Source organism: Schistocerca cancellata, unplaced genomic scaffold (genome assembly GCF_023864275.1).
Source record: "Schistocerca cancellata isolate TAMUIC-IGC-003103 unplaced genomic scaffold, iqSchCanc2.1 HiC_scaffold_954, whole genome shotgun sequence".
In the NCBI taxonomy this organism is placed as follows: domain Eukaryota; kingdom Metazoa; phylum Arthropoda; class Insecta; order Orthoptera; family Acrididae; genus Schistocerca; species Schistocerca cancellata.
Genome location: NW_026046962.1, coordinates 1 through 16,888, shown reverse-complemented (window position 1 = coordinate 16,888; position 16,888 = coordinate 1). Strand labels below are relative to the sequence as shown.

The following is a 16,888-nucleotide window of genomic DNA, read 5'->3' as shown; positions in this document are numbered from 1 at the left end:
TGCGTCTTAGGAAGTGTTTCTCGTATTCTCCACACGACGTCGTCATCGTTTCAGAACTTACAGGGTTTGCTGTTGACGCTGGGTCAGCGCACCCCAGGCTTAATGATCGAGCTCGAAGCACCCAAGAAAAAGAATAATTTTAGCAGAGCGTGGTTTCGATCCACGGACCTCTGGGTTATGGGCCCAGCACGCTTCCACTGCGCCACTCTGCTGCGTGACGTGGGACACTTGGAAAAGCATTGTCTGCGTCGCGTACCGTTTACTTAACTGTGCAACATCTCTCAGCTTGACTTGTCTCGACTTTGCTCGACTGACGCTACGCTGACGCTTGCACGAAGCGATATTTACCACGATCGTCTCGAGATGCAGCTGCGAGATGCTCAGGATTGACATTGCACTCCACGCAGGTGGAAACATTCGAATGCACTGCCTAGCTACGCGCCCGCAACTAACAAAATGCCGACCCTGCCAGGATTCGAACCTGGAATCTTCTGATCCGTAGTCAGACGCGTTATCCGTTGCGCCACAGGGCCACTGTTCGCCTTTCGTCATATGAGGCGGGTACACATCGCAGAGCAACGTGTTCTCCGTGGCTCGGCAACTGCGTGTCGTCCACTGACAACGGCGGCGCGGCCACTCTGGTCTTCCGCACTCTGCAGGGAGCTGCCAAGGAAGGCATCTCTCCTCCAGCTGCTCGGCCACGGTGCGCCTGCATAGCTTAGAGCTTGCCACACATCTGCCCTCGCTGTTGGACAGGTAGCAGAAGGCAAGGCGCGCGTTTTTCTGCAATTTTTCGGTGATGACAAGCGGTTGATATGCTTGTAAGTGTAGCATATGAAACAAGAATCGTATGAAGCATCCGTAGCCAGGTGCTAAAGTCGCAGTATGGCCGCAGGTGACGGTCGTATGATGGGTCTGTAGCCACAACAGGTTGGCGGCAAAGCAAATACCGCTAACTGAAAGCACCCTGCTGTAGCCCCAGTGGCGCAATTGGTTAGCGCACGGTACTTATAAGGCAGTAGCCGTGAGCAATGCCGGGGTTGTGAGTTCGAGCCTCACCTGGGGCATACTTTTATTTCGTAGCAGCTGACTCTGAAAGCATCGGGACGCTAGATTTGAGATGAATCACCTACTTGAGAAGAATAAGTGTGCGTGCGTTGTGCGTATCGTTTGCGTATTCCTCGGTAGTATAGTGGTTAGTATCCCCGCCTGTCACGCGGGAGACCGGGGTTCGATTCCCCGCCGGGGAGGTGCGATTTTTATATCGCGAAAGTTGCACGTGTGGCCCGATAGGACATTAACGTTGTGATCGAGAAATGTAGTTGCTGCAGAATCGTAAGAAACTCTGCGTCTTAGGAAGTGTTTCTCGTATTCTCCACACGACGTCGTCATCGTTTCAGAACTTACAGGGTTTGCTGTTGACGCTGGGTCAGCGCACCCCAGGCTTAATGATCGAGCTCGAAGCACCCAAGAAAAAGAATAATTTTAGCAGAGCGTGGTTTCGATCCACGGACCTCTGGGTTATGGGCCCAGCACGCTTCCACTGCGCCACTCTGCTGCGTGACGTGGGACACTTGGAAAAGCATTGTCTGCGTCGCGTACCGTTTACTTAACTGTGCAACATCTCTCAGCTTGACTTGTCTCGACTTTGCTCGACTGACGCTACGCTGACGCTTGCACGAAGCGATATTTACCACGATCGTCTCGAGATGCAGCTGCGAGATGCTCAGGATTGACATTGCACTCCACGCAGGTGGAAACATTCGAATGCACTGCCTAGCTACGCGCCCGCAACTAACAAAATGCCGACCCTGCCAGGATTCGAACCTGGAATCTTCTGATCCGTAGTCAGACGCGTTATCCGTTGCGCCACAGGGCCACTGTTCGCCTTTCGTCATATGAGGCGGGTACACATCGCAGAGCAACGTGTTCTCCGTGGCTCGGCAACTGCGTGTCGTCCACTGACAACGGCGGCGCGGCCACTCTGGTCTTCCGCACTCTGCAGGGAGCTGCCAAGGAAGGCATCTCTCCTCCAGCTGCTCGGCCACGGTGCGCCTGCATAGCTTAGAGCTTGCCACACATCTGCCCTCGCTGTTGGACAGGTAGCAGAAGGCAAGGCGCGCGTTTTTCTGCAATTTTTCGGTGATGACAAGCGGTTGATATGCTTGTAAGTGTAGCATATGAAACAAGAATCGTATGAAGCATCCGTAGCCAGGTGCTAAAGTCGCAGTATGGCCGCAGGTGACGGTCGTATGATGGGTCTGTAGCCACAACAGGTTGGCGGCAAAGCAAATACCGCTAACTGAAAGCACCCTGCTGTAGCCCCAGTGGCGCAATTGGTTAGCGCACGGTACTTATAAGGCAGTAGCCGTGAGCAATGCCGGGGTTGTGAGTTCGAGCCTCACCTGGGGCATACTTTTATTTCGTAGCAGCTGACTCTGAAAGCATCGGGACGCTAGATTTGAGATGAATCACCTACTTGAGAAGAATAAGTGTGCGTGCGTTGTGCGTATCGTTTGCGTATTCCTCGGTAGTATAGTGGTTAGTATCCCCGCCTGTCACGCGGGAGACCGGGGTTCGATTCCCCGCCGGGGAGGTGCGATTTTTATATCGCGAAAGTTGCACGTGTGGCCCGATAGGACATTAACGTTGTGATCGAGAAATGTAGTTGCTGCAGAATCGTAAGAAACTCTGCGTCTTAGGAAGTGTTTCTCGTATTCTCCACACGACGTCGTCATCGTTTCAGAACTTACAGGGTTTGCTGTTGACGCTGGGTCAGCGCACCCCAGGCTTAATGATCGAGCTCGAAGCACCCAAGAAAAAGAATAATTTTAGCAGAGCGTGGTTTCGATCCACGGACCTCTGGGTTATGGGCCCAGCACGCTTCCACTGCGCCACTCTGCTGCGTGACGTGGGACACTTGGAAAAGCATTGTCTGCGTCGCGTACCGTTTACTTAACTGTGCAACATCTCTCAGCTTGACTTGTCTCGACTTTGCTCGACTGACGCTACGCTGACGCTTGCACGAAGCGATATTTACCACGATCGTCTCGAGATGCAGCTGCGAGATGCTCAGGATTGACATTGCACTCCACGCAGGTGGAAACATTCGAATGCACTGCCTAGCTACGCGCCCGCAACTAACAAAATGCCGACCCTGCCAGGATTCGAACCTGGAATCTTCTGATCCGTAGTCAGACGCGTTATCCGTTGCGCCACAGGGCCACTGTTCGCCTTTCGTCATATGAGGCGGGTACACATCGCAGAGCAACGTGTTCTCCGTGACTCGGCAACTGCGTGTCGTCCACTGACAACGGCGGCGCGGCCACTCTGGTCTTCCGCACTCTGCAGGGAGCTGCCAAGGAAGGCATCTCTCCTCCAGCTGCTCGGCCACGGTGCGCCTGCATAGCTTAGAGCTTGCCACACATCTGCCCTCGCTGTTGGACAGGTAGCAGAAGGCAAGGCGCGCGTTTTTCTGCAATTTTTCGGTGATGACAAGCGGTTGATATGCTTGTAAGTGTAGCATATGAAACAAGAATCGTATGAAGCATCCGTAGCCAGGTGCTAAAGTCGCAGTATGGCCGCAGGTGACGGTCGTATGATGGGTCTGTAGCCACAACAGGTTGGCGGCAAAGCAAATACCGCTAACTGAAAGCACCCTGCTGTAGCCCCAGTGGCGCAATTGGTTAGCGCACGGTACTTATAAGGCAGTAGCCGTGAGCAATGCCGGGGTTGTGAGTTCGAGCCTCACCTGGGGCATACTTTTATTTCGTAGCAGCTGACTCTGAAAGCATCGGGACGCTAGATTTGAGATGAATCACCTACTTGAGAAGAATAAGTGTGCGTGCGTTGTGCGTATCGTTTGCGTATTCCTCGGTAGTATAGTGGTTAGTATCCCCGCCTGTCACGCGGGAGACCGGGGTTCGATTCCCCGCCGGGGAGGTGCGATTTTTATATCGCGAAAGTTGCACGTGTGGCCCGATAGGACATTAACGTTGTGATCGAGAAATGTAGTTGCTGCAGAATCGTAAGAAACTCTGCGTCTTAGGAAGTGTTTCTCGTATTCTCCACACGACGTCGTCATCGTTTCAGAACTTACAGGGTTTGCTGTTGACGCTGGGTCAGCGCACCCCAGGCTTAATGATCGAGCTCGAAGCACCCAAGAAAAAGAATAATTTTAGCAGAGCGTGGTTTCGATCCACGGACCTCTGGGTTATGGGCCCAGCACGCTTCCACTGCGCCACTCTGCTGCGTGACGTGGGACACTTGGAAAAGCATTGTCTGCGTCGCGTACCGTTTACTTAACTGTGCAACATCTCTCAGCTTGACTTGTCTCGACTTTGCTCGACTGACGCTACGCTGACGCTTGCACGAAGCGATATTTACCACGATCGTCTCGAGATGCAGCTGCGAGATGCTCAGGATTGACATTGCACTCCACGCAGGTGGAAACATTCGAATGCACTGCCTAGCTACGCGCCCGCAACTAACAAAATGCCGACCCTGCCAGGATTCGAACCTGGAATCTTCTGATCCGTAGTCAGACGCGTTATCCGTTGCGCCACAGGGCCACTGTTCGCCTTTCGTCATATGAGGCGGGTACACATCGCAGAGCAACGTGTTCTCCGTGGCTCGGCAACTGCGTGTCGTCCACTGACAACGGCGGCGCGGCCACTCTGGTCTTCCGCACTCTGCAGGGAGCTGCCAAGGAAGGCATCTCTCCTCCAGCTGCTCGGCCACGGTGCGCCTGCATAGCTTAGAGCTTGCCACACATCTGCCCTCGCTGTTGGACAGGTAGCAGAAGGCAAGGCGCGCGTTTTTCTGCAATTTTTCGGTGATGACAAGCGGTTGATATGCTTGTAAGTGTAGCATATGAAACAAGAATCGTATGAAGCATCCGTAGCCAGGTGCTAAAGTCGCAGTATGGCCGCAGGTGACGGTCGTATGATGGGTCTGTAGCCACAACAGGTTGGCGGCAAAGCAAATACCGCTAACTGAAAGCACCCTGCTGTAGCCCCAGTGGCGCAATTGGTTAGCGCACGGTACTTATAAGGCAGTAGCCGTGAGCAATGCCGGGGTTGTGAGTTCGAGCCTCACCTGGGGCATACTTTTATTTCGTAGCAGCTGACTCTGAAAGCATCGGGACGCTAGATTTGAGATGAATCACCTACTTGAGAAGAATAAGTGTGCGTGCGTTGTGCGTATCGTTTGCGTATTCCTCGGTAGTATAGTGGTTAGTATCCCCGCCTGTCACGCGGGAGACCGGGGTTCGATTCCCCGCCGGGGAGGTGCGATTTTTATATCGCGAAAGTTGCACGTGTGGCCCGATAGGACATTAACGTTGTGATCGAGAAATGTAGTTGCTGCAGAATCGTAAGAAACTCTGCGTCTTAGGAAGTGTTTCTCGTATTCTCCACACGACGTCGTCATCGTTTCAGAACTTACAGGGTTTGCTGTTGACGCTGGGTCAGCGCACCCCAGGCTTAATGATCGAGCTCGAAGCACCCAAGAAAAAGAATAATTTTAGCAGAGCGTGGTTTCGATCCACGGACCTCTGGGTTATGGGCCCAGCACGCTTCCACTGCGCCACTCTGCTGCGTGACGTGGGACACTTGGAAAAGCATTGTCTGCGTCGCGTACCGTTTACTTAACTGTGCAACATCTCTCAGCTTGACTTGTCTCGACTTTGCTCGACTGACGCTACGCTGACGCTTGCACGAAGCGATATTTACCACGATCGTCTCGAGATGCAGCTGCGAGATGCTCAGGATTGACATTGCACTCCACGCAGGTGGAAACATTCGAATGCACTGCCTAGCTACGCGCCCGCAACTAACAAAATGCCGACCCTGCCAGGATTCGAACCTGGAATCTTCTGATCCGTAGTCAGACGCGTTATCCGTTGCGCCACAGGGCCACTGTTCGCCTTTCGTCATATGAGGCGGGTACACATCGCAGAGCAACGTGTTCTCCGTGGCTCGGCAACTGCGTGTCGTCCACTGACAACGGCGGCGCGGCCACTCTGGTCTTCCGCACTCTGCAGGGAGCTGCCAAGGAAGGCATCTCTCCTCCAGCTGCTCGGCCACGGTGCGCCTGCATAGCTTAGAGCTTGCCACACATCTGCCCTCGCTGTTGGACAGGTAGCAGAAGGCAAGGCGCGCGTTTTTCTGCAATTTTTCGGTGATGACAAGCGGTTGATATGCTTGTAAGTGTAGCATATGAAACAAGAATCGTATGAAGCATCCGTAGCCAGGTGCTAAAGTCGCAGTATGGCCGCAGGTGACGGTCGTATGATGGGTCTGTAGCCACAACAGGTTGGCGGCAAAGCAAATACCGCTAACTGAAAGCACCCTGCTGTAGCCCCAGTGGCGCAATTGGTTAGCGCACGGTACTTATAAGGCAGTAGCCGTGAGCAATGCCGGGGTTGTGAGTTCGAGCCTCACCTGGGGCATACTTTTATTTCGTAGCAGCTGACTCTGAAAGCATCGGGACGCTAGATTTGAGATGAATCACCTACTTGAGAAGAATAAGTGTGCGTGCGTTGTGCGTATCGTTTGCGTATTCCTCGGTAGTATAGTGGTTAGTATCCCCGCCTGTCACGCGGGAGACCGGGGTTCGATTCCCCGCCGGGGAGGTGCGATTTTTATATCGCGAAAGTTGCACGTGTGGCCCGATAGGACATTAACGTTGTGATCGAGAAATGTAGTTGCTGCAGAATCGTAAGAAACTCTGCGTCTTAGGAAGTGTTTCTCGTATTCTCCACACGACGTCGTCATCGTTTCAGAACTTACAGGGTTTGCTGTTGACGCTGGGTCAGCGCACCCCAGGCTTAATGATCGAGCTCGAAGCACCCAAGAAAAAGAATAATTTTAGCAGAGCGTGGTTTCGATCCACGGACCTCTGGGTTATGGGCCCAGCACGCTTCCACTGCGCCACTCTGCTGCGTGACGTGGGACACTTGGAAAAGCATTGTCTGCGTCGCGTACCGTTTACTTAACTGTGCAACATCTCTCAGCTTGACTTGTCTCGACTTTGCTCGACTGACGCTACGCTGACGCTTGCACGAAGCGATATTTACCACGATCGTCTCGAGATGCAGCTGCGAGATGCTCAGGATTGACATTGCACTCCACGCAGGTGGAAACATTCGAATGCACTGCCTAGCTACGCGCCCGCAACTAACAAAATGCCGACCCTGCCAGGATTCGAACCTGGAATCTTCTGATCCGTAGTCAGACGCGTTATCCGTTGCGCCACAGGGCCACTGTTCGCCTTTCGTCATATGAGGCGGGTACACATCGCAGAGCAACGTGTTCTCCGTGGCTCGGCAACTGCGTGTCGTCCACTGACAACGGCGGCGCGGCCACTCTGGTCTTCCGCACTCTGCAGGGAGCTGCCAAGGAAGGCATCTCTCCTCCAGCTGCTCGGCCACGGTGCGCCTGCATAGCTTAGAGCTTGCCACACATCTGCCCTCGCTGTTGGACAGGTAGCAGAAGGCAAGGCGCGCGTTTTTCTGCAATTTTTCGGTGATGACAAGCGGTTGATATGCTTGTAAGTGTAGCATATGAAACAAGAATCGTATGAAGCATCCGTAGCCAGGTGCTTAAGTCGCAGTATGGCCGCAGGTGACGGTCGTATGATGGGTCTGTAGCCACAACAGGTTGGCGGCAAAGCAAATACCGCTAACTGAAAGCACCCTGCTGTAGCCCCAGTGGCGCAATTGGTTAGCGCACGGTACTTATAAGGCAGTAGCCGTGAGCAATGCCGGGGTTGTGAGTTCGAGCCTCACCTGGGGCATACTTTTATTTCGTAGCAGCTGACTCTGAAAGCATCGGGACGCTAGATTTGAGATGAATCACCTACTTGAGAAGAATAAGTGTGCGTGCGTTGTGCGTATCGTTTGCGTATTCCTCGGTAGTATAGTGGTTAGTATCCCCGCCTGTCACGCGGGAGACCGGGGTTCGATTCCCCGCCGGGGAGGTGCGATTTTTATATCGCGAAAGTTGCACGTGTGGCCCGATAGGACATTAACGTTGTGATCGAGAAATGTAGTTGCTGCAGAATCGTAAGAAACTCTGCGTCTTAGGAAGTGTTTCTCGTATTCTCCACACGACGTCGTCATCGTTTCAGAACTTACAGGGTTTGCTGTTGACGCTGGGTCAGCGCACCCCAGGCTTAATGATCGAGCTCGAAGCACCCAAGAAAAAGAATAATTTTAGCAGAGCGTGGTTTCGATCCACGGACCTCTGGGTTATGGGCCCAGCACGCTTCCACTGCGCCACTCTGCTGCGTGACGTGGGACACTTGGAAAAGCATTGTCTGCGTCGCGTACCGTTTACTTAACTGTGCAACATCTCTCAGCTTGACTTGTCTCGACTTTGCTCGACTGACGCTACGCTGACGCTTGCACGAAGCGATATTTACCACGATCGTCTCGAGATGCAGCTGCGAGATGCTCAGGATTGACATTGCACTCCACGCAGGTGGAAACATTCGAATGCACTGCCTAGCTACGCGCCCGCAACTAACAAAATGCCGACCCTGCCAGGATTCGAACCTGGAATCTTCTGATCCGTAGTCAGACGCGTTATCCGTTGCGCCACAGGGCCACTGTTCGCCTTTCGTCATATGAGGCGGGTACACATCGCAGAGCAACGTGTTCTCCGTGGCTCGGCAACTGCGTGTCGTCCACTGACAACGGCGGCGCGGCCACTCTGGTCTTCCGCACTCTGCAGGGAGCTGCCAAGGAAGGCATCTCTCCTCCAGCTGCTCGGCCACGGTGCGCCTGCATAGCTTAGAGCTTGCCACACATCTGCCCTCGCTGTTGGACAGGTAGCAGAAGGCAAGGCGCGCGTTTTTCTGCAATTTTTCGGTGATGACAAGCGGTTGATATGCTTGTAAGTGTAGCATATGAAACAAGAATCGTATGAAGCATCCGTAGCCAGGTGCTAAAGTCGCAGTATGGCCGCAGGTGACGGTCGTATGATGGGTCTGTAGCCACAACAGGTTGGCGGCAAAGCAAATACCGCTAACTGAAAGCACCCTGCTGTAGCCCCAGTGGCGCAATTGGTTAGCGCACGGTACTTATAAGGCAGTAGCCGTGAGCAATGCCGGGGTTGTGAGTTCGAGCCTCACCTGGGGCATACTTTTATTTCGTAGCAGCTGACTCTGAAAGCATCGGGACGCTAGATTTGAGATGAATCACCTACTTGAGAAGAATAAGTGTGCGTGCGTTGTGCGTATCGTTTGCGTATTCCTCGGTAGTATAGTGGTTAGTATCCCCGCCTGTCACGCGGGAGACCGGGGTTCGATTCCCCGCCGGGGAGGTGCGATTTTTATATCGCGAAAGTTGCACGTGTGGCCCGATAGGACATTAACGTTGTGATCGAGAAATGTAGTTGCTGCAGAATCGTAAGAAACTCTGCGTCTTAGGAAGTGTTTCTCGTATTCTCCACACGACGTCGTCATCGTTTCAGAACTTACAGGGTTTGCTGTTGACGCTGGGTCAGCGCACCCCAGGCTTAATGATCGAGCTCGAAGCACCCAAGAAAAAGAATAATTTTAGCAGAGCGTGGTTTCGATCCACGGACCTCTGGGTTATGGGCCCAGCACGCTTCCACTGCGCCACTCTGCTGCGTGACGTGGGACACTTGGAAAAGCATTGTCTGCGTCGCGTACCGTTTACTTAACTGTGCAACATCTCTCAGCTTGACTTGTCTCGACTTTGCTCGACTGACGCTACGCTGACGCTTGCACGAAGCGATATTTACCACGATCGTCTCGAGATGCAGCTGCGAGATGCTCAGGATTGACATTGCACTCCACGCAGGTGGAAACATTCGAATGCACTGCCTAGCTACGCGCCCGCAACTAACAAAATGCCGACCCTGCCAGGATTCGAACCTGGAATCTTCTGATCCGTAGTCAGACGCGTTATCCGTTGCGCCACAGGGCCACTGTTCGCCTTTCGTCATATGAGGCGGGTACACATCGCAGAGCAACGTGTTCTCCGTGGCTCGGCAACTGCGTGTCGTCCACTGACAACGGCGGCGCGGCCACTCTGGTCTTCCGCACTCTGCAGGGAGCTGCCAAGGAAGGCATCTCTCCTCCAGCTGCTCGGCCACGGTGCGCCTGCATAGCTTAGAGCTTGCCACACATCTGCCCTCGCTGTTGGACAGGTAGCAGAAGGCAAGGCGCGCGTTTTTCTGCAATTTTTCGGTGATGACAAGCGGTTGATATGCTTGTAAGTGTAGCATATGAAACAAGAATCGTATGAAGCATCCGTAGCCAGGTGCTTAAGTCGCAGTATGGCCGCAGGTGACGGTCGTATGATGGGTCTGTAGCCACAACAGGTTGGCGGCAAAGCAAATACCGCTAACTGAAAGCACCCTGCTGTAGCCCCAGTGGCGCAATTGGTTAGCGCACGGTACTTATAAGGCAGTAGCCGTGAGCAATGCCGGGGTTGTGAGTTCGAGCCTCACCTGGGGCATACTTTTATTTCGTAGCAGCTGACTCTGAAAGCATCGGGACGCTAGATTTGAGATGAATCACCTACTTGAGAAGAATAAGTGTGCGTGCGTTGTGCGTATCGTTTGCGTATTCCTCGGTAGTATAGTGGTTAGTATCCCCGCCTGTCACGCGGGAGACCGGGGTTCGATTCCCCGCCGGGGAGGTGCGATTTTTATATCGCGAAAGTTGCACGTGTGGCCCGATAGGACATTAACGTTGTGATCGAGAAATGTAGTTGCTGCAGAATCGTAAGAAACTCTGCGTCTTAGGAAGTGTTTCTCGTATTCTCCACACGACGTCGTCATCGTTTCAGAACTTACAGGGTTTGCTGTTGACGCTGGGTCAGCGCACCCCCAGGCTTAATGATCGAGCTCGAAGCACCCAAGAAAAAGAATAATTTTAGCAGAGCGTGGTTTCGATCCACGGACCTCTGGGTTATGGGCCCAGCACGCTTCCACTGCGCCACTCTGCTGCGTGACGTGGGACACTTGGAAAAGCATTGTCTGCGTCGCGTACCGTTTACTTAACTGTGCAACATCTCTCAGCTTGACTTGTCTCGACTTTGCTCGACTGACGCTACGCTGACGCTTGCACGAAGCGATATTTACCACGATCGTCTCGAGATGCAGCTGCGAGATGCTCAGGATTGACATTGCACTCCACGCAGGTGGAAACATTCGAATGCACTGCCTAGCTACGCGCCCGCAACTAACAAAATGCCGACCCTGCCAGGATTCGAACCTGGAATCTTCTGATCCGTAGTCAGACGCGTTATCCGTTGCGCCACAGGGCCACTGTTCGCCTTTCGTCATATGAGGCGGGTACACATCGCAGAGCAACGTGTTCTCCGTGGCTCGGCAACTGCGTGTCGTCCACTGACAACGGCGGCGCGGCCACTCTGGTCTTCCGCACTCTGCAGGGAGCTGCCAAGGAAGGCATCTCTCCTCCAGCTGCTCGGCCACGGTGCGCCTGCATAGCTTAGAGCTTGCCACACATCTGCCCTCGCTGTTGGACAGGTAGCAGAAGGCAAGGCGCGCGTTTTTCTGCAATTTTTCGGTGATGACAAGCGGTTGATATGCTTGTAAGTGTAGCATATGAAACAAGAATCGTATGAAGCATCCGTAGCCAGGTGCTTAAGTCGCAGTATGGCCGCAGGTGACGGTCGTATGATGGGTCTGTAGCCACAACAGGTTGGCGGCAAAGCAAATACCGCTAACTGAAAGCACCCTGCTGTAGCCCCAGTGGCGCAATTGGTTAGCGCACGGTACTTATAAGGCAGTAGCCGTGAGCAATGCCGGGGTTGTGAGTTCGAGCCTCACCTGGGGCATACTTTTTATTTCGTAGCAGCTGACTCTGAAAGCATCGGGACGCTAGATTTGAGATGAATCACCTACTTGAGAAGAATAAGTGTGCGTGCGTTGTGCGTATCGTTTGCGTATTCCTCGGTAGTATAGTGGAGTATCCCCGCCTGTCACGCGGGAGACCGGGGTTCGATTCCCCGCCGGGGAGGTGCGATTTTTATATCGCGAAAGTTGCACGTGTGGCCCGATAGGACATTAACGTTGTGATCGAGAAATGTAGTTGCTGCAGAATCGTAAGAAACTCTGCGTCTTAGGAAGTGTTTCTCGTATTCTCCACACGACGTCGTCATCGTTTCAGAACTTACAGGGTTTGCTGTTGACGCTGGGTCAGCGCACCCCAGGCTTAATGATCGAGCTCGAAGCACCCAAGAAAAAGAATAATTTTAGCAGAGCGTGGTTTCGATCCACGGACCTCTGGGTTATGGGCCCAGCACGCTTCCACTGCGCCACTCTGCTGCGTGACGTGGGACACTTGGAAAAGCATTGTCTGCGTCGCGTACCGTTTACTTAACTGTGCAACATCTCTCAGCTTGACTTGTCTCGACTTTGCTCGACTGACGCTACGCTGACGCTTGCACGAAGCGATATTTACCACGATCGTCTCGAGATGCAGCTGCGAGATGCTCAGGATTGACATTGCACTCCACGCAGTGGAAACATTCGAATGCACTGCCTAGCTACGCGCCCGCAACTAACAAAATGCCGACCCTGCCAGGATTCGAACCTGGAATCTTCTGATCCGTAGTCAGACGCGTTATCCGTTGCGCCACAGGGCCACTGTTCGCCTTTCGTCATATGAGGCGGGTACACATCGCAGAGCAACGTGTTCTCCGTGGCTCGGCAACTGCGTGTCGTCCACTGACAACGGCGGCGCGGCCACTCTGGTCTTCCGCACTCTGCAGGGAGCTGCCAAGGAAGGCATCTCTCCTCCAGCTGCTCGGCCACGGTGCGCCTGCATAGCTTAGAGCTTGCCACACATCTGCCCTCGCTGTTGGACAGGTAGCAGAAGGCAAGGCGCGCGTTTTTCTGCAATTTTTCGGTGATGACAAGCGGTTGATATGCTTGTAAGTGTAGCATATGAAACAAGAATCGTATGAAGCATCCGTAGCCAGGTGCTAAAGTCGCAGTATGGCCGCAGGTGACGGTCGTATGATGGGTCTGTAGCCACAACAGGTTGGCGGCAAAGCAAATACCGCTAACTGAAAGCACCCTGCTGTAGCCCCAGTGGCGCAATTGGTTAGCGCACGGTACTTATAAGGCAGTAGCCGTGAGCAATGCCGGGGTTGTGAGTTCGAGCCTCACCTGGGGCATACTTTTATTTCGTAGCAGCTGACTCTGAAAGCATCGGGGACGCTAGATTTGAGATGAATCACCTACTTGAGAAGAATAAGTGTGCGTGCGTTGTGCGTATCGTTTGCGTATTCCTCGGTAGTATAGTGGTTAGTATCCCCGCCTGTCACGCGGGAGACCGGGGTTCGATTCCCCGCCGGGGAGGTGCGATTTTTATATCGCGAAAGTTGCACGTGTGGCCCGATAGGACATTAACGTTGTGATCGAGAAATGTAGTTGCTGCAGAATCGTAAGAAACTCTGCGTCTTAGGAAGTGTTTCTCGTATTCTCCACACGACGTCGTCATCGTTTCAGAACTTACAGGGTTTGCTGTTGACGCTGGGTCAGCGCACCCCAGGCTTAATGATCGAGCTCGAAGCACCCAAGAAAAAGAATAATTTTAGCAGAGCGTGGTTTCGATCCACGGACCTCTGGGTTATGGGCCCAGCACGCTTCCACTGCGCCACTCTGCTGCGTGACGTGGGACACTTGGAAAAGCATTGTCTGCGTCGCGTACCGTTTACTTAACTGTGCAACATCTCTCAGCTTGACTTGTCTCGACTTTGCTCGACTGACGCTACGCTGACGCTTGCACGAAGCGATATTTACCACGATCGTCTCGAGATGCAGCTGCGAGATGCTCAGGATTGACATTGCACTCCACGCAGGTGGAAACATTCGAATGCACTGCCTAGCTACGCGCCCGCAACTAACAAAATGCCGACCCTGCCAGGATTCGAACCTGGAATCTTCTGATCCGTAGTCAGACGCGTTATCCGTTGCGCCACAGGGCCACTGTTCGCCTTTCGTCATATGAGGCGGGTACACATCGCAGAGCAACGTGTTCTCCGTGGCTCGGCAACTGCGTGTCGTCCACTGACACGGGCGGCGCGGCCACTCTGGTCTTCCGCACTCTGCAGGGAGCTGCCAAGGAAGGCATCTCTCCTCCAGCTGCTCGGCCACGGTGCGCCTGCATAGCTTAGAGCTTGCCACACATCTGCCCTCGCTGTTGGACAGGTAGCAGAAGGCAAGGCGCGCGTTTTTCTGCAATTTTTCGGTGATGACAAGCGGTTGATATGCTTGTAAGTGTAGCATATGAAACAAGAATCGTATGAAGCATCCGTAGCCAGGTGCTTAAGTCGCAGTATGGCCGCAGGTGACGGTCGTATGATGGGTCTGTAGCCACAACAGGTTGGCGGCAAAGCAAATACCGCTAACTGAAAGCACCCTGCTGTAGCCCCAGTGGCGCAATTGGTTAGCGCACGGTACTTATAAGGCAGTAGCCGTGAGCAATGCCGGGGTTGTGAGTTCGAGCCTCACCTGGGGCATACTTTATTTCGTAGCAGCTGACTCTGAAAGCATCGGGACGCTAGATTTGAGATGAATCACCTACTTGAGAAGAATAAGTGTGCGTGCGTTGTGCGTATCGTTTGCGTATTCCTCGGTAGTATAGTGGTTAGTATCCCCGCCTGTCACGCGGGAGACCGGGGTTCGATTCCCCGCCGGGGAGGTGCGATTTTTATATCGCGAAAGTTGCACGTGTGGCCGATAGGACATTAACGTTGTGATCGAGAAATGTAGTTGCTGCAGAATCGTAAGAAACTCTGCGTCTTAGGAAGTGTTTCTCGTATTCTCCACACGACGTCGTCATCGTTTCAGAACTTACAGGGTTTGCTGTTGACGCTGGGTCAGCGCACCCCAGGCTTAATGATCGAGCTCGAAGCACCCAAGAAAAAGAATAATTTTAGCAGAGCGTGGTTTCGATCCACGGACCTCTGGGTTATGGGCCCAGCACGCTTCCACTGCGCCACTCTGCTGCGTGACGTGGGACACTTGGAAAAGCATTGTCTGCGTCGCGTACCGTTTACTTAACTGTGCAACATCTCTCAGCTTGACTTGTCTCGACTTTGCTCGACTGACGCTACGCTGACGCTTGCACGAAGCGATATTTACCACGATCGTCTCGAGATGCAGCTGCGAGATGCTCAGGATTGACATTGCACTCCACGCAGGTGGGAAACATTCGAATGCACTGCCTAGCTACGCGCCCGCAACTAACAAAATGCCGACCCTGCCAGGATTCGAACCTGGAATCTTCTGATCCGTAGTCAGACGCGTTATCCGTTGCGCCACAGGGCCACTGTTCGCCTTTCGTCATATGAGGCGGGTACACATCGCAGAGCAACGTGTTCTCCGTGGCTCGGCAACTGCGTGTCGTCCACTGACAACGGCGGCGCGGCCACTCTGGTCTTCCGCACTCTGCAGGGAGCTGCCAAGGAAGGCATCTCTCCTCCAGCTGCTCGGCCACGGTGCGCCTGCATAGCTTAGAGCTTGCCACACATCTGCCCTCGCTGTTGGACAGGTAGCAGAAGGCAAGGCGCGCGTTTTTCTGCAATTTTTCGGTGATGACAAGCGGTTGATATGCTTGTAAGTGTAGCATATGAAACAAGAATCGTATGAAGCATCCGTAGCCAGGTGCTAAAGTCGCAGTATGGCCGCAGGTGACGGTCGTATGATGGGTCTGTAGCCACAACAGGTTGGCGGCAAAGCAAATACCGCTAACTGAAAGCACCCTGCTGTAGCCCCAGTGGCGCAATTGGTTAGCGCACGGTACTTATAAGGCAGTAGCCGTGAGCAATGCCGGGGTTGTGAGTTCGAGCCTCACCTGGGGCATACTTTTATTTCGTAGCAGCTGACTCTGAAAGCATCGGGACGCTAGATTTGAGATGAATCACCTACTTGAGAAGAATAAGTGTGCGTGCGTTGTGCGTATCGTTTGCGTATTCCTCGGTAGTATAGTGGTTAGTATCCCCGCCTGTCACGCGGGAGACCGGGGTTCGATTCCCCGCCGGGGAGGTGCGATTTTTATATCGCGAAAGTTGCACGTTGTGGCCCGATAGGACATTAACGTTGTGATCGAGAAATGTAGTTGCTGCAGAATCGTAAGAAACTCTGCGTCTTAGGAAGTGTTTCTCGTATTCTCCACACGACGTCGTCATCGTTTCAGAACTTACAGGGTTTGCTGTTGACGCTGGGTCAGCGCACCCCAGGCTTAATGATCGAGCTCGAAGCACCCAAGAAAAAGAATAATTTTAGCAGAGCGTGGTTTCGATCCACGGACCTCTGGGTTATGGGCCCAGCACGCTTCCACTGCGCCACTCTGCTGCGTGACGTGGGACACTTGGAAAAGCATTGTCTGCGTCGCGTACCGTTTACTTAACTGTGCAACATCTCTCAGCTTGACTTGTCTCGACTTTGCTCGACTGACGCTACGCTGACGCTTGCACGAAGCGATATTTACCACGATCGTCTCGAGATGCAGCTGCGAGATGCTCAGGATTGACATTGCACTCCACGCAGGTGGAAACATTCGAATGCACTGCCTAGCTACGCGCCCGCAACTAACAAAATGCCGACCCTGCCAGGATTCGAACCTGGAATCTTCTGATCCGTAGTCAGACGCGTTATCCGTTGCGCCACAGGGCCACTGTTCGCCTTTCGTCATATGAGGCGGGTACACATCGCAGAGCAACGTGTTCTCCGTGGCTCGGCAACTGCGTGTCGTCCACTGACAACGGCGGCGCGGCCACTCTGGTCTTCCGCACTCTGCAGGGAGCTGCCAAGGAAGGCATCTCTCCTCCAGCTGCTCGGCCACGGTGCGCCTGCATAGCTTAGAGCTTGCCACACAT

The 16,888-nt window shown here is 53.5% G+C and overlaps 49 non-coding genes across 49 annotated transcripts; 23 read left to right on the top strand and 26 right to left on the bottom strand.

Moving 5' to 3' along the window:
- Window positions 1-140: 140 nt before the first annotated feature.
- Window positions 141-212, bottom strand: Trnam-cau (transfer RNA methionine (anticodon CAU)). The gene has a single exon. It is a non-coding gene; the product is annotated as a tRNA-Met (tRNA).
- A 248-nt stretch (window positions 213-460) lies between these two features.
- Window positions 461-533, bottom strand: Trnar-acg (transfer RNA arginine (anticodon ACG)). Its single transcript has one exon. It is a non-coding gene; the product is annotated as a tRNA-Arg (tRNA).
- Window positions 534-975: 442 nt separating this feature from the next.
- On the top strand, window positions 976-1,067 carry Trnai-uau (transfer RNA isoleucine (anticodon UAU)). The gene is given in 2 exon segments: window positions 976-1,013; window positions 1,032-1,067. It is a non-coding gene; the product is annotated as a tRNA-Ile (tRNA).
- A 111-nt stretch (window positions 1,068-1,178) lies between these two features.
- Window positions 1,179-1,250, top strand: Trnad-guc (transfer RNA aspartic acid (anticodon GUC)). Its single transcript has one exon. It is a non-coding gene; the product is annotated as a tRNA-Asp (tRNA).
- Window positions 1,251-1,486: 236 nt separating this feature from the next.
- On the bottom strand, window positions 1,487-1,558 carry Trnam-cau (transfer RNA methionine (anticodon CAU)). Its single transcript has one exon. It is a non-coding gene; the product is annotated as a tRNA-Met (tRNA).
- A 248-nt stretch (window positions 1,559-1,806) lies between these two features.
- On the bottom strand, window positions 1,807-1,879 carry Trnar-acg (transfer RNA arginine (anticodon ACG)). The gene has a single exon. It is a non-coding gene; the product is annotated as a tRNA-Arg (tRNA).
- A 442-nt stretch (window positions 1,880-2,321) lies between these two features.
- Trnai-uau (transfer RNA isoleucine (anticodon UAU)) lies at window positions 2,322-2,413 on the top strand. Its single transcript is given in 2 exon segments — window positions 2,322-2,359; window positions 2,378-2,413. It is a non-coding gene; the product is annotated as a tRNA-Ile (tRNA).
- Window positions 2,414-2,524: 111 nt separating this feature from the next.
- Window positions 2,525-2,596, top strand: Trnad-guc (transfer RNA aspartic acid (anticodon GUC)). The gene has a single exon. It is a non-coding gene; the product is annotated as a tRNA-Asp (tRNA).
- A 236-nt stretch (window positions 2,597-2,832) lies between these two features.
- On the bottom strand, window positions 2,833-2,904 carry Trnam-cau (transfer RNA methionine (anticodon CAU)). The gene has a single exon. It is a non-coding gene; the product is annotated as a tRNA-Met (tRNA).
- Window positions 2,905-3,152: 248 nt separating this feature from the next.
- Trnar-acg (transfer RNA arginine (anticodon ACG)) lies at window positions 3,153-3,225 on the bottom strand. Its single transcript has one exon. It is a non-coding gene; the product is annotated as a tRNA-Arg (tRNA).
- Window positions 3,226-3,667: 442 nt separating this feature from the next.
- Window positions 3,668-3,759, top strand: Trnai-uau (transfer RNA isoleucine (anticodon UAU)). Its single transcript is given in 2 exon segments — window positions 3,668-3,705; window positions 3,724-3,759. It is a non-coding gene; the product is annotated as a tRNA-Ile (tRNA).
- Window positions 3,760-3,870: 111 nt separating this feature from the next.
- Trnad-guc (transfer RNA aspartic acid (anticodon GUC)) lies at window positions 3,871-3,942 on the top strand. The gene has a single exon. It is a non-coding gene; the product is annotated as a tRNA-Asp (tRNA).
- Window positions 3,943-4,178: 236 nt separating this feature from the next.
- Window positions 4,179-4,250, bottom strand: Trnam-cau (transfer RNA methionine (anticodon CAU)). The gene has a single exon. It is a non-coding gene; the product is annotated as a tRNA-Met (tRNA).
- A 248-nt stretch (window positions 4,251-4,498) lies between these two features.
- Trnar-acg (transfer RNA arginine (anticodon ACG)) lies at window positions 4,499-4,571 on the bottom strand. The gene has a single exon. It is a non-coding gene; the product is annotated as a tRNA-Arg (tRNA).
- Window positions 4,572-5,013: 442 nt separating this feature from the next.
- Trnai-uau (transfer RNA isoleucine (anticodon UAU)) lies at window positions 5,014-5,105 on the top strand. Its single transcript is given in 2 exon segments — window positions 5,014-5,051; window positions 5,070-5,105. It is a non-coding gene; the product is annotated as a tRNA-Ile (tRNA).
- Window positions 5,106-5,216: 111 nt separating this feature from the next.
- Window positions 5,217-5,288, top strand: Trnad-guc (transfer RNA aspartic acid (anticodon GUC)). The gene has a single exon. It is a non-coding gene; the product is annotated as a tRNA-Asp (tRNA).
- A 236-nt stretch (window positions 5,289-5,524) lies between these two features.
- On the bottom strand, window positions 5,525-5,596 carry Trnam-cau (transfer RNA methionine (anticodon CAU)). The gene has a single exon. It is a non-coding gene; the product is annotated as a tRNA-Met (tRNA).
- Window positions 5,597-5,844: 248 nt separating this feature from the next.
- Window positions 5,845-5,917, bottom strand: Trnar-acg (transfer RNA arginine (anticodon ACG)). Its single transcript has one exon. It is a non-coding gene; the product is annotated as a tRNA-Arg (tRNA).
- Window positions 5,918-6,359: 442 nt separating this feature from the next.
- Trnai-uau (transfer RNA isoleucine (anticodon UAU)) lies at window positions 6,360-6,451 on the top strand. Its single transcript is given in 2 exon segments — window positions 6,360-6,397; window positions 6,416-6,451. It is a non-coding gene; the product is annotated as a tRNA-Ile (tRNA).
- Window positions 6,452-6,562: 111 nt separating this feature from the next.
- On the top strand, window positions 6,563-6,634 carry Trnad-guc (transfer RNA aspartic acid (anticodon GUC)). The gene has a single exon. It is a non-coding gene; the product is annotated as a tRNA-Asp (tRNA).
- A 236-nt stretch (window positions 6,635-6,870) lies between these two features.
- Trnam-cau (transfer RNA methionine (anticodon CAU)) lies at window positions 6,871-6,942 on the bottom strand. Its single transcript has one exon. It is a non-coding gene; the product is annotated as a tRNA-Met (tRNA).
- A 248-nt stretch (window positions 6,943-7,190) lies between these two features.
- Window positions 7,191-7,263, bottom strand: Trnar-acg (transfer RNA arginine (anticodon ACG)). Its single transcript has one exon. It is a non-coding gene; the product is annotated as a tRNA-Arg (tRNA).
- A 442-nt stretch (window positions 7,264-7,705) lies between these two features.
- Window positions 7,706-7,797, top strand: Trnai-uau (transfer RNA isoleucine (anticodon UAU)). Its single transcript is given in 2 exon segments — window positions 7,706-7,743; window positions 7,762-7,797. It is a non-coding gene; the product is annotated as a tRNA-Ile (tRNA).
- A 111-nt stretch (window positions 7,798-7,908) lies between these two features.
- On the top strand, window positions 7,909-7,980 carry Trnad-guc (transfer RNA aspartic acid (anticodon GUC)). Its single transcript has one exon. It is a non-coding gene; the product is annotated as a tRNA-Asp (tRNA).
- Window positions 7,981-8,216: 236 nt separating this feature from the next.
- Window positions 8,217-8,288, bottom strand: Trnam-cau (transfer RNA methionine (anticodon CAU)). The gene has a single exon. It is a non-coding gene; the product is annotated as a tRNA-Met (tRNA).
- A 248-nt stretch (window positions 8,289-8,536) lies between these two features.
- Window positions 8,537-8,609, bottom strand: Trnar-acg (transfer RNA arginine (anticodon ACG)). Its single transcript has one exon. It is a non-coding gene; the product is annotated as a tRNA-Arg (tRNA).
- Window positions 8,610-9,051: 442 nt separating this feature from the next.
- On the top strand, window positions 9,052-9,143 carry Trnai-uau (transfer RNA isoleucine (anticodon UAU)). Its single transcript is given in 2 exon segments — window positions 9,052-9,089; window positions 9,108-9,143. It is a non-coding gene; the product is annotated as a tRNA-Ile (tRNA).
- Window positions 9,144-9,254: 111 nt separating this feature from the next.
- Window positions 9,255-9,326, top strand: Trnad-guc (transfer RNA aspartic acid (anticodon GUC)). The gene has a single exon. It is a non-coding gene; the product is annotated as a tRNA-Asp (tRNA).
- A 236-nt stretch (window positions 9,327-9,562) lies between these two features.
- Trnam-cau (transfer RNA methionine (anticodon CAU)) lies at window positions 9,563-9,634 on the bottom strand. Its single transcript has one exon. It is a non-coding gene; the product is annotated as a tRNA-Met (tRNA).
- A 248-nt stretch (window positions 9,635-9,882) lies between these two features.
- Window positions 9,883-9,955, bottom strand: Trnar-acg (transfer RNA arginine (anticodon ACG)). Its single transcript has one exon. It is a non-coding gene; the product is annotated as a tRNA-Arg (tRNA).
- Window positions 9,956-10,397: 442 nt separating this feature from the next.
- Trnai-uau (transfer RNA isoleucine (anticodon UAU)) lies at window positions 10,398-10,489 on the top strand. The gene is given in 2 exon segments: window positions 10,398-10,435; window positions 10,454-10,489. It is a non-coding gene; the product is annotated as a tRNA-Ile (tRNA).
- A 111-nt stretch (window positions 10,490-10,600) lies between these two features.
- Trnad-guc (transfer RNA aspartic acid (anticodon GUC)) lies at window positions 10,601-10,672 on the top strand. Its single transcript has one exon. It is a non-coding gene; the product is annotated as a tRNA-Asp (tRNA).
- A 237-nt stretch (window positions 10,673-10,909) lies between these two features.
- Trnam-cau (transfer RNA methionine (anticodon CAU)) lies at window positions 10,910-10,981 on the bottom strand. Its single transcript has one exon. It is a non-coding gene; the product is annotated as a tRNA-Met (tRNA).
- A 248-nt stretch (window positions 10,982-11,229) lies between these two features.
- Window positions 11,230-11,302, bottom strand: Trnar-acg (transfer RNA arginine (anticodon ACG)). The gene has a single exon. It is a non-coding gene; the product is annotated as a tRNA-Arg (tRNA).
- A 442-nt stretch (window positions 11,303-11,744) lies between these two features.
- Window positions 11,745-11,836, top strand: Trnai-uau (transfer RNA isoleucine (anticodon UAU)). Its single transcript is given in 2 exon segments — window positions 11,745-11,782; window positions 11,801-11,836. It is a non-coding gene; the product is annotated as a tRNA-Ile (tRNA).
- Window positions 11,837-12,254: 418 nt separating this feature from the next.
- Trnam-cau (transfer RNA methionine (anticodon CAU)) lies at window positions 12,255-12,326 on the bottom strand. Its single transcript has one exon. It is a non-coding gene; the product is annotated as a tRNA-Met (tRNA).
- A 247-nt stretch (window positions 12,327-12,573) lies between these two features.
- Window positions 12,574-12,646, bottom strand: Trnar-acg (transfer RNA arginine (anticodon ACG)). Its single transcript has one exon. It is a non-coding gene; the product is annotated as a tRNA-Arg (tRNA).
- Window positions 12,647-13,088: 442 nt separating this feature from the next.
- Window positions 13,089-13,180, top strand: Trnai-uau (transfer RNA isoleucine (anticodon UAU)). The gene is given in 2 exon segments: window positions 13,089-13,126; window positions 13,145-13,180. It is a non-coding gene; the product is annotated as a tRNA-Ile (tRNA).
- Window positions 13,181-13,292: 112 nt separating this feature from the next.
- Trnad-guc (transfer RNA aspartic acid (anticodon GUC)) lies at window positions 13,293-13,364 on the top strand. The gene has a single exon. It is a non-coding gene; the product is annotated as a tRNA-Asp (tRNA).
- Window positions 13,365-13,600: 236 nt separating this feature from the next.
- Window positions 13,601-13,672, bottom strand: Trnam-cau (transfer RNA methionine (anticodon CAU)). The gene has a single exon. It is a non-coding gene; the product is annotated as a tRNA-Met (tRNA).
- Window positions 13,673-13,920: 248 nt separating this feature from the next.
- Trnar-acg (transfer RNA arginine (anticodon ACG)) lies at window positions 13,921-13,993 on the bottom strand. Its single transcript has one exon. It is a non-coding gene; the product is annotated as a tRNA-Arg (tRNA).
- Window positions 13,994-14,435: 442 nt separating this feature from the next.
- Window positions 14,436-14,527, top strand: Trnai-uau (transfer RNA isoleucine (anticodon UAU)). Its single transcript is given in 2 exon segments — window positions 14,436-14,473; window positions 14,492-14,527. It is a non-coding gene; the product is annotated as a tRNA-Ile (tRNA).
- A 110-nt stretch (window positions 14,528-14,637) lies between these two features.
- Trnad-guc (transfer RNA aspartic acid (anticodon GUC)) lies at window positions 14,638-14,709 on the top strand. The gene has a single exon. It is a non-coding gene; the product is annotated as a tRNA-Asp (tRNA).
- A 235-nt stretch (window positions 14,710-14,944) lies between these two features.
- On the bottom strand, window positions 14,945-15,016 carry Trnam-cau (transfer RNA methionine (anticodon CAU)). Its single transcript has one exon. It is a non-coding gene; the product is annotated as a tRNA-Met (tRNA).
- A 249-nt stretch (window positions 15,017-15,265) lies between these two features.
- On the bottom strand, window positions 15,266-15,338 carry Trnar-acg (transfer RNA arginine (anticodon ACG)). Its single transcript has one exon. It is a non-coding gene; the product is annotated as a tRNA-Arg (tRNA).
- A 442-nt stretch (window positions 15,339-15,780) lies between these two features.
- Trnai-uau (transfer RNA isoleucine (anticodon UAU)) lies at window positions 15,781-15,872 on the top strand. The gene is given in 2 exon segments: window positions 15,781-15,818; window positions 15,837-15,872. It is a non-coding gene; the product is annotated as a tRNA-Ile (tRNA).
- Window positions 15,873-15,983: 111 nt separating this feature from the next.
- Window positions 15,984-16,055, top strand: Trnad-guc (transfer RNA aspartic acid (anticodon GUC)). The gene has a single exon. It is a non-coding gene; the product is annotated as a tRNA-Asp (tRNA).
- A 237-nt stretch (window positions 16,056-16,292) lies between these two features.
- Trnam-cau (transfer RNA methionine (anticodon CAU)) lies at window positions 16,293-16,364 on the bottom strand. Its single transcript has one exon. It is a non-coding gene; the product is annotated as a tRNA-Met (tRNA).
- A 248-nt stretch (window positions 16,365-16,612) lies between these two features.
- On the bottom strand, window positions 16,613-16,685 carry Trnar-acg (transfer RNA arginine (anticodon ACG)). The gene has a single exon. It is a non-coding gene; the product is annotated as a tRNA-Arg (tRNA).
- Between the last annotated feature and the right edge of the window lie 203 nt (window positions 16,686-16,888).